The following is a 10,692-nucleotide window of genomic DNA, read 5'->3' as shown; positions in this document are numbered from 1 at the left end:
GACAGGAGTCTGGAGACCAACACGCCTGACTTTGTCTGTTGCTTCGCCTCCGTCGGAACTGGGCATGTGCGACCAGGCAAGAGGCGTGGCTATCTCAGACTTAGTCTTATTGGGTACAAGGGACTTCAGGAAACCCAATCATGTGGATTATCCATCATCATGCTGAGAAAAGGCGTTCAGGTAAGACCAACGCCCCTTCCCTCATTGTTTCCAGGATGGCTTCGCAGGCCACATGAAACCACTTCGCGGGCCGCATCCGGCCCTCGGGCCCTGTGTTTGACATGTCTGACTTAGAGCAATAAGATGTCCTTACACCAATTCCTTACTTATTTTGATCAGCATTTTTCTTCTGCTCCCCATAATGTCGCTTCCAATAAGCTAGATTACCTTTTTCCCCTTTTGTGAACAGTACATACAGTACAAGACAAGAATTAAGTAGTTCACTTTTTTTTCTTTGTTGCCTGTCACCATCTTGCCAACTTTTCCCAAGTGGACCACCTTGACTTTCCTCCTGTTCTGGTTCTACCAAAACAACCTTTAAAAAAGAAAAGAAAAGAAAGAATTGGCATTCACAGCAAACCTTTGCTCATGTTGAGCCTTAGCCTTTCTGATTCCTTCCTTGCAAATCTTCCTGATATATTGCCTTTTCATTTTTCAAATTTGTCCTTTTTGTTTCTCAGTTTATTAGAAAACTCTTGGTACAACCGTGCAGGTTTCATCAGGTGTCTCCATTTTTTTTCCTCTTTCTTATTGATAATGTTTGCATTTTAATGAAACCAAAATTTTCTTAACAATACCATTCTTTGAGCCAATGGTTCATCTTCAGAAACCTCCATCCTTGGACCATGACCATTAGTTGGAAGTATGGCTGAAAACGCCACTGGTGCTCTCCTACCTTCACCCTTGTAATCTGTAGATAAACTCCTCCATCTTTTCTGGCAGTGCCATTTGTTTCAACATGAAACAGGAGAAATAGATACTGATCAGTAGGGCTGATTAAACAGTAGGTCTGTTTCTCTGAGCTGTGATTCACCCACCACCATGACATGTCTTTTCCAGGAAGTCCTTAGATTCCTTGATTTTGTGGCAGTCCAATCTCTTTCCTTATTTTTAATAGGATGCTGAGTGAAATCTCTTCTCTAAAAATATGTGAGTCTTCCTCCAGTCAGAGGGCTTGAAATGGGTTGTGCAATTCCATTGACAGGGACCTTCTCCTAGTTTTCTTGTTCTTCTGAGATACATGCTGCTATTCTTCCTCCTTCAAGGTAATGTCTTCCTTCCTATGATGTTTTCTGAGACATCCTTTTCCCTTGTCCAGAAACCCCACACATTCCCTGATAAGTCTCAATGTGGCCAAGTGGGCTTCCTGCCCCTCTACTCTCTCCTCCAGCAATACAATAACTTTGCACTTGGTGCAGGCATAGTTGGCATCTTCCTCAGGCAGAAACACAAACATGGCAAATACCTTGCAGGTTGCCATGTTATTTTTCTCCTTCCTTGTGTCTATATGCCTCTTAGGGGTTGTGCAGTCCCCAAAAGGTCTTCCCTTCTTTAAGTTTTTAAATGTTGTTAGGGGCATGAGCTGCTACCTTGAGCTGATGAGACAAAGTCTTCCTTAATGACCCTCTACTCACTTCCCAGAACGTCCCAGGCCTATACAAATTTTTCCCAACATTTCCTTTCTGTTTTATTGGTTCGTGAATAGAGACATCGGATGGGAAGAGGTCAGCTATGAGGGGGAGTTGAAGAAAGGTCTATCAGTGGAAATGATATATTCTTAAAATCCTTCCCCTGGAAAGGGAAGCAATTGGTGCTTATTTTCCCAGGAGGAGTAAAAAAGAAGAGGCGGAATCCACCCATTGGAGGTGATGGTAAGCACTATGTGGACCAAATAGCAAAAAAATGGATTGGGATCTGGAAAGAGAGTACTTCTGCTACCTTTATTTCCGGTCAATTAAGCAACTTAAGACTGCCATTAGAAAATTTGTAACTGCAGGGGAATGCCAGTGCATGTCTTAGTAAAAGTCACATTACAATTTGTCAGAACAGCAAGAACCCTTTCTAGTATATATGCTGCAATCAGGTAACAAATATTGTATAATAAGGATTGAGTAAAGTAGTGATTAAGAGCCTTTTTAGTATAGTGGTTAAGCTACCAGGCTAGAAACCAGAAAACCATGAGTTCTAATCCTCCCTTAGGCACAAAGCCAGCTGGGTGAACTTGGGCCAGACATTCTGTCAGTCCTAGGAAGCAGGCAATGGCATATCACCTCTGAAATCTTGCCAAGAAACCTGCGGGAATTTTTCCAGGCAGTTCCAAGGAATCAAAATTGACACCCCTCCCCCCCAAAAAATGTAAGGATTACATCCCAGGCTTATAATACAGTAGTGATAGTCACTGCAGAATATATGCTGAATCAGCAACATGTGTTAATTGAAGAATGCTGGCAACAGGAATATTTAAATAATGATAAACTATGGTTGTAAAAGATCCCTTGCTTGCAGTTTTCCCTTTAAATAACCATAAAATGGAAGATCAAAGATAGGGGAAACCAATACATAGGAAATACAGGTTTCCAGAAATAGAGTGTGAGCAGCTGTGGAATTCTGCTTTTTTTTTTTTTTTTTGCAGTATCCCATCAACTCACTTCTGTTGATTTTAATATCCTGCTGCTGCCAGTTCTTGCCTTGAAAAAACAAGGATAGCTGAGACTGCAGCATGATTTTTTAATTATGGTAATTCTTTCTTCGTGTTAACTCTGCAAATATTAGAATATTAGAATCATATATGCACTTTTGGGAATCTGTGTCTCTAGTAAAAATCCCACACATTGGGATTTTTACTAGAGACACAGACTATCTACACCTCCATCAGTAATGTTCAGTAATAGAGATTGTTGCCAGAATCTACTCTTAGGAGGGAAGAATTGGGCTTAGCCAAATTATACACAAGCCATAGGTCCAACCCAATGGGGTCAATTTTTCAAGAACTTTTTATAATGAAACTAAATATAAAAAGAAGGTTAAGGGGAACTGGAGGCATAAGACAATGTAGGGGGCAAACCTGCAGTTTTCTTTACAACACTAGCATTCACGTAATGATCATTGCAAAAAAAAAAAAAAAAGTAAACCTGGTCATGTGAATGCCTCAATTCATGACCATCATGATTTATGATGAAAAGTCTGGGCTTCATTACAGTCATAAGTTGAGATCTACCTATAGACACACTATAGCTACCCATTAACTGAGAAATGATCACAAAAACAAATTGTCTCATTATTTACTGTACCTATGGCTTATTCTAAGTTTCATGCATAGTAATTGTGTAGCATAAGCTCAGTGATTTTTAATTTCCTAGATTCTACCTGAATGTAATGGCTAACGACTCCAGGCTGGAAAGCACTATGTTCTTGTTCTGCCCTAGGCACAAAGCCAGCTTAGTGATTTTGGGCCAGTCATTCTCTCTCTCTGCCCTAGGAAAAAAACAGTGGCAAACGTCTTCTGAAAATCTAATTTAAAAAAAAATAAATCTGCAGGGTCTTCTTGGGGCAGACTCCAGGAATCAAGACTGATTTTTAAAAAAAAATAAAAATAAAAAAGGAAAGTTTCTACATTGTTAAAGTGATTATTCTGCTCATGAGATTTTTTTTAATTAACCCTGTCAAACAGATGGGGAAGAAATGGAGGTAGTGACAGATTTTATTTTCCTGGGCTCCAAGATCACCTCAGATGGGGACTGCAGCCAAGAAATTAAAAGACGCTTGCTCTTGGGGAGGAAAGCTATGGCAAATCTAGACAGCATACTAAAAAGCAGAGACATCACCCTGCCAACAAAAGTACATATAGTCAAGGCCATGGTTTTCCCAGTTGCAATGTATGGATGTGAAAGTTGGACCATAAGAAAGGCTGAGCGCCAAAGAATTAAGGCCTTTGAACTATAGTGCTGGAGAAGACTCCTGTGAGTCCCTTGGACTGCAAGGCGTTCAAACCAGTCAGTCCTAGAAGAGATCAACCCTGACTGCTCTTTAGAAGGCCAGATCCTGAAGTTGAAACTCAAATACTTTAGCCACCTAATGAGAAGGAAGGACTCACTGGAGAAGGGCCTAATGCTGGGAAAGGTTGAGGGCAATAGAAGAAGGGGATGACAGAGAATGAGGTGGCTGGATGGAGTCACTGAAGCAGTAGGCGTGAACTTAAGTGGACTCCAGAAGATGGTAGAGGACAGGAAGGCCTGGAGGAACGTTGTCCATGGGGTCGCGATGAGTCGGACACGACTTCGCAATTAACAACAATCATTTCTTAACAACTTTTTGGATGGGGCTTCACACAAATTTGGGGAGGAGTGGAGGGAAGCTTTGTATGTTGTGCTTAGGCATAAGGTCATGTACCTTGACCCTAAGATAACCTTCTTCAGCCTGGCAACATAGATCCACCAGACTATTCCCATCCATCCTATGTGCTCTTGTTGGGTGGAATAAGAGGGATTGTAATCAAAGATATTTGAAGTGCTGTATGTTGGGGAAGTCTGTTTTACAATATTGCTGTCACTTTAAAACTACGGTAATATGATCTCCAAATCCAGCACCTATAAGACATTACTTTAAAACTTGGATACTCTAAACTAGGAGTGTCAAACTGGTGGCCTGTGGGCCAGATGCGTCACATGCTAGCCACACCCACTTTGGCTCTGCAAAGGCAAAAAACATTGCGATACATCACAATATGTCACATGACGTGATTGAGTTTGACACCCATGCTCTAAACCAAAGGTGCATAAGTTGCACATTGCTTAGTGATATAAATTAACCTGCACTCCATCGTCATAACTTTATAGTCAGAATGGCAAACATGCACTCAATAAATATTTATATTGAAATTGCACTTTGGATTTTGCACATGTTTTGGAGATGTTCAGAGATGTTTTGATCTCCAAAACATCTTTGGGGGAAATAGAAATGCAATAACTATTGGCAACACTTTAAATTTGCCATGCATTTTTCAGGGATACACATACATACATGGAGAGATAAAATCTGGATCTTTCTTCCCTGTGCTACACTAAATTTCCTTCAAGCTATTTTCAGACCTTCACATTTCTACTCTGAGCTGACTGCTTCTCACTCAATTCAAAAGTCACATTTACAGTCTGTTTCTCAACCTTAGCCATTTTAATATGTGTGGCTTTCAACTCTCAGAATTCTAGATGCTTGCTGGAAGTTGAAGTTAATATGGCTAAGGTTGAGAAACCCCAGATGCAAGTGGCAATGTATGGTTACCTCCAGTGCTCTGGCCTTTTCCTGACTTATTCCCCACAGACTCCTGTGATTTCTGAAGTGAGTCTATTCTGGTTGAAATTAATTGATGTATTAATACCATCCAAGGAAAACTGGATCTTAACAAACAGGGAAGATTTCTTTGAACTCACACATGTGAGAAAGATAGTAAATAAAAGCCACAGGACCAGGCTCACTTGTTAAATATTCAGAAGATGAGTTTGTATTGGAAAAAGGTTTATATGAACTTATGCCAGGAGCTTAAATGTAATGGGTGCTTTTCCTTCTAACTGTTGCATCTAGTAAGGAAACTAGATATTGGCGAACATACGTCTTTGAAGTACTTGTCCCTTTTGCAGCTGTAAAGGAAGAAACTATATAGAACTAAACGACAGGAGAGAGTTCTAAGCTAAATCCTCAATGCTACCCTTGTTTACACTGTTCTCCTTCCTCTTTGTTACCCCCCTCTCCACCCAAATGGCACATGGTGTATTCCAATAGAGAGTTTGTTCCTTTTCCTGTTGTACTTTTGGAAAGCATTAGACAGGATACATCTGCAGGAATCCTAGAACCTAAACCTGCACATGCTATCATGATGTTGTTGACTAACAGGTCATAAAAGCGGAGAGAGGGAAGAGGGAGAGGGAGAGAGGGAGATAAATATATTTCTTTGTTACTTTGCATCCTTCCTTGTATCCACACCCAGTTCCGTATCTGACAAGCATCTCTGTAGCAACCTATCTCATTATCTCTCAGAACAGAATGGAGGGACACTTATTTCAGTCAGCATCCATTGTTTTTCATGGTCTGCCTTTAGTTAAAGGAAGCAAGAAGTGGTGAAACAGCTTTTACAGCCAGTCCTATAAATGCTTGAAGCTGAGTCGATCAAGGACATGGAACCTGCTTGATATCAAGAGGAAATAGTTTATTAGGTTTGGGAGGTGTATTCCAAAATGGAAACAAAAACAAAAAATGATTCTCACTTTTAAGTTAAGAAAAAAGAGAAAATATATATTTATTCATTTGATCCTTTCAGTTGCTTTTCCAAACACATTTTCTGAGCTTTTTTAAAAGGAGTAGAAAAACCAAAATGTGTTCTGTTAGAAGAAAGTTGTGAACACTTGTCTCATTGTTTTTCTGATCTAATTCTTCTCTTAAGGAGTGTTACTACAGAAGCCATTGCAGCAAAACTGGGAAATATATGGAGAAGGGCACAGACCTGTCAATTGTATAGATGAGTGCAGGAAGGAAGACATTTATCCAGCCTTATATAAGAGGAAACAGGTCGTCACAAAATTATTTTTCACAATATTTTATTATATTAAGATACCATGACAGCCAGTATGATGCAGTAGAAGTCAGAGGCTTATACTCAGAACAAGAAGACTGATGTTTTCCAGTTTACCTTTCACCACAGAAGCTGACTGGGTAACATTACTCTTAGCCCAACTTACATCACAGTGTTGTGGAGAGAAATCGAAGGATGGAGTATTACGTAGGTATCTTGAAGTCCTGAATGAAGGGCAAGATGCAATTCTAATGCTATAATAAATACTATCCTTGCTTCATTCCCTATTGAAATTTATTTACAAATTTCCATATGCATTTCCACTCTAAGAATTTATATTGTTGTCCAACTATTGCTGTGACAATATGTCTCTTATGAAGACTGAAATGGCCGAAATGGTCGTGGTTAAGATTTACTTTGGCATAATCAACTACCCAAAGTTCTGAGTCTTCTAGACCAGGGGTCCCCAACCTCCGGTCCATGGACCGGTACCAGGCCACAGCATGCCCACAATTGGTCTGAACAAACAATCAAAGTCCTATCCGTGGGAGGCAGGCAGCACACAAAACCACACACTCTCTGGTCTGCAGAAAAACCTTTCTCCACAGAACCGGGCCCTGGTGCCCAAAAGATTGGGGACCTCTGTTCTAGACATCACAATTGGTCCCAAAGTGAAGAAAATATCTCCAGAGCAGGATATTAGGAGTGCGGGTTGATATTCAGAATGAATTGGAAATACTTTGATTTAAAAATATTATATTTTCAAGGGATTTCTAAAAAATGTTTTCATTTATTTTCATTGCTAAGAACGCATTTTTGTACGACATCCAAAGGTTTGGTCTCTTTTCTTCTAAGGCTTGTTAAGTGATAGCTGCAGGGATAAAGTGATACTTAATCCTTTCATTTGTATAGCTATCCTCTCTCTCTCTCTCTCTCTCTCTCTCTCTCTCTCTCTCTCATATTGGGAGTTTGAAATAGCTTTTTTCTCTTATTTGCATTTCTATCTCAATGAGGAATTAAGGGAAGGATTTTCTGTGTACAAAACTGGTTTGATGGACTCTCGGAATTTACATGTGGTTAGTGAAATGCATAAAAGGGATTAGAAGTGTTCACCCTCAGCTTGCTCAGCAGTTTCTGAATACAGAAGCCAACATTTTGCTCTATAAACAACAGAGCAACATTATTGTGCTTAAAGTTTCCTTTTCTAGTTTCAGAAGTTTGGCATGGGTGGGGCTTTTACTATTGATGCAACCAATGAAAAATAGAAGTTAACAATGAAAAACGCCCTATATTTTTATCCTGCAGAACTTTAAAAGCAGGATGAAATTTTAAAATATTTTTAAATTGCAGGTTTTTTAAAAAAAATAAAATATACATATTGATTTTCTTTTTTTACTGTCATCATAATCTAATGTAATCTAATCTCCACTGCAAGATTCATAGACCTATGAGCATATGTATGGTTGCACATGCTGTACATGTACATCTATATGTTGCAGGATCTGTCATCAGTATACAATTCATGTCTATTTCATGAAATCAATTATGATTTCAGTATTTTTTAAAAAATAACAATTTAACAGCCTTATACTAACCACTGACAGAATATTATAGCTGGCAAATGAATTCATTCTGAAGTGCATTTAATTTATTTAGTCTATCCCCTCAGAAACAACTCTCAACAGTTTACAAGTTAAACACTATATTAAAAAAATCAACATTGTCAAATCTTTTAATCTTTCTTTAGCAAATGACTTAGCCTAAGCTAGTTTTAAGATTTTCTCTGGTGATTTCATTCAGTAGCCCTCCTCTTCCTAGTAAGTGATAGTATTCCTTTTATAGTTGCAATTACAGTACAAATAATAAATATAGGTTTGGGCAAAGTATGGCTTTCCAGATGTTATTGCACTCCATTTTCCAGCAGCCAGAGTCAGCATAGCTAGTGCTGATGGATACTGAAAGATGTAATTAACATCTGTTAGGCTTTAGGTGTCTTTCGATCCATGGATTCAGCCTTTGTGTTTGGTCCAGAAAGTTACAAAATTCTTTGTCCAGAATTTCTGCTTTCCCTAACATATGTCAGTAGAGGTATTTTCTGAAAATGTCTAAATGCTCAAGTTTGTGATCATTTTTAATGAGCATCAAAAGAATAAACCATGCATCTGCTCACAGGAAACAATAGATTTAGGCTGCTTCCAGGTAAATACATTGCGCAAGTGCTTCATCTTTTCCTCAGAATATTTATGGAAAGAAAAAAGATGAAAGAAAAGGTGGGAAAGTGCAGGAGAGTATAAAGACAACATCTGGATTCTCTTACAACATTCTGCAAAGGAGGCAGGGAGATTACACAATATCATCTGGATATTCTCTTCATGTATTTAATTCAAAAGTTAATTCATCTCACAACATACCAATAGTTTTCAGATGGACCCATTGGAAGCTCTCACGTGGAACGAAAAATGGTTTTAATCTTCCCATGATGTAATCAATGTCTAATCAAAAAGAGACTTCTGCTTAACAGCCCATATTAGCTGTCAGCTTGTCTGGTTGTATGCAGTGCTGTGCCACAGGAAATCAAACTGGTCTGTCCTATGCTCTAGCAAGTTCTAGCTAGATCTGCTGAAAATTACTAACATTAATATTTTTTATAGCATGCTTGTTTCACATTATAAATCAGATAGGCTTCTGAGGATATTTCCACATCACAACTTCCTGTGCTCCAAATTTAATAGTATTAAGCACAACTAGACAGGAAAAAGGAATTCTTGTGACATTTATATTTGTTGTTACATTTATATTGCACTGCAAGCAGCTTACTCTCTTCCCCTAGGCAATGGACAGACTGGGATCCATGTAGCTTTATTAACAGTATCATTCTTTAGTTCCCCTAGACAAATTGGCATCCCTTGTGACAATCTAAGCTCAAATATTTCAACTGGTATTTGCTCTCTATGAGTCCTAGTCAAATTACCAATCAAGTACCTAAACTACAGCAATCTGCAAATGTCCTAGTATTTGGCTTTAATGTATCTCAAGTATTTCTACCTCCGTTAACAGAGTTTTGGTTTGTTTCTTTTGGGAAGTCAACTTCAAGCTTGATTCTAAATGCCTTGAACAAAGGATTTAAAAAAGAATAGCTAGGCAACACTGTAACAATCCAGGAAGTGTCTGCCTCCTTCCTACCATTTCATATTGTTGTAGCAGCTGCTACTGCTGTCATTATTACTGCAATACTCCAATACTTACTATAAGAAAAACTTTGTTGAGAGATGAGTAGGTCAATCAGAAAAGGCATATAAGACTGATGATGTATCTATAGAAACTGGATCAACATTAATTAAATAGCTTTGATTTTAATACCATTGGGGTATGTTAAGGGAGAATGGGATAGCTATTTCAAACTTTTTTTTTAGCTCTCATCAGCCAAACATACCCTTCTGAGATTCGAACCTGGGCTGCCTGCATGTTAAGGAGCTGTGTTAACCTCTAGGCCACAGGCTCTTTCTCACTTTGTCAGCTGTGTCAGGGAGGGAAGAGACAGGGGAGGAGAGTTACCTTGAGTGCTTTTTGATGCACCCTGTCGACCCAAATATGGGAGAAAGAAATCTTTTGCCTGTATCAGCTCAAACTAGAGCCATCCATATATATATATATGGGATTCTAGTTTCCAAATAAATAAATGCACTTTATTTTGCTTCTCAGAAATATCTTAATTATTTTTCCAGATTGCAATTCATTTTGATTTTGGGTAGAGACAGGAACTGGATAAACTAGATAAATTCTTCTGTTTAATTAAAATAATCCATCGTCTTTACCATCCATTCTTCCATTATGGAAATTAGTGTGTCTTTCCATCTTTGTGCATAAAAAGATTCTTTAGTCATTAAATATTCTGAGTGCCTGTCATTTGAAACAAATATCTATCCCCCCTTACACTGTGTATATTTGTATGCAAAAAAAGAACCAAAAATCCAGAATGTGCACAATTTGTGGGTGTTTTATTCAGTCAACCTGATGTCGCTTGTATTTTATAAAAGTTCAACATAAAAGTTTTTCATGATATGTGGCAGCATCTGGCCTATTCTGCCTGGACTCAGAAGCTGAGGCATAGAAGGCCTGGTCAAATGAAG

General features: G+C 38.6%; 1 protein-coding gene across 1 annotated transcript in view; it reads left to right on the top strand.

Moving 5' to 3' along the window:
* The window catches only part of LOC107293563 (vascular endothelial growth factor receptor 3-like), a gene marked incomplete at its 3' end in the record, with an annotated part of 65,487 nt that overhangs the window by 26,343 nt on the left and 28,452 nt on the right, over positions 1-10,692 (top strand). The gene's annotated exons all lie outside the window — the stretch shown is intronic.

Source organism: Protobothrops mucrosquamatus, unplaced genomic scaffold (assembly GCF_001527695.2).
Source record: "Protobothrops mucrosquamatus isolate PMUCROS unplaced genomic scaffold, P.Mucros_1.0 scaffold1654, whole genome shotgun sequence".
Lineage (NCBI taxonomy): Eukaryota > Metazoa > Chordata > Lepidosauria > Squamata > Viperidae > Protobothrops > Protobothrops mucrosquamatus.
This window is presented reverse-complemented; position numbering and strand designations above follow the sequence as displayed.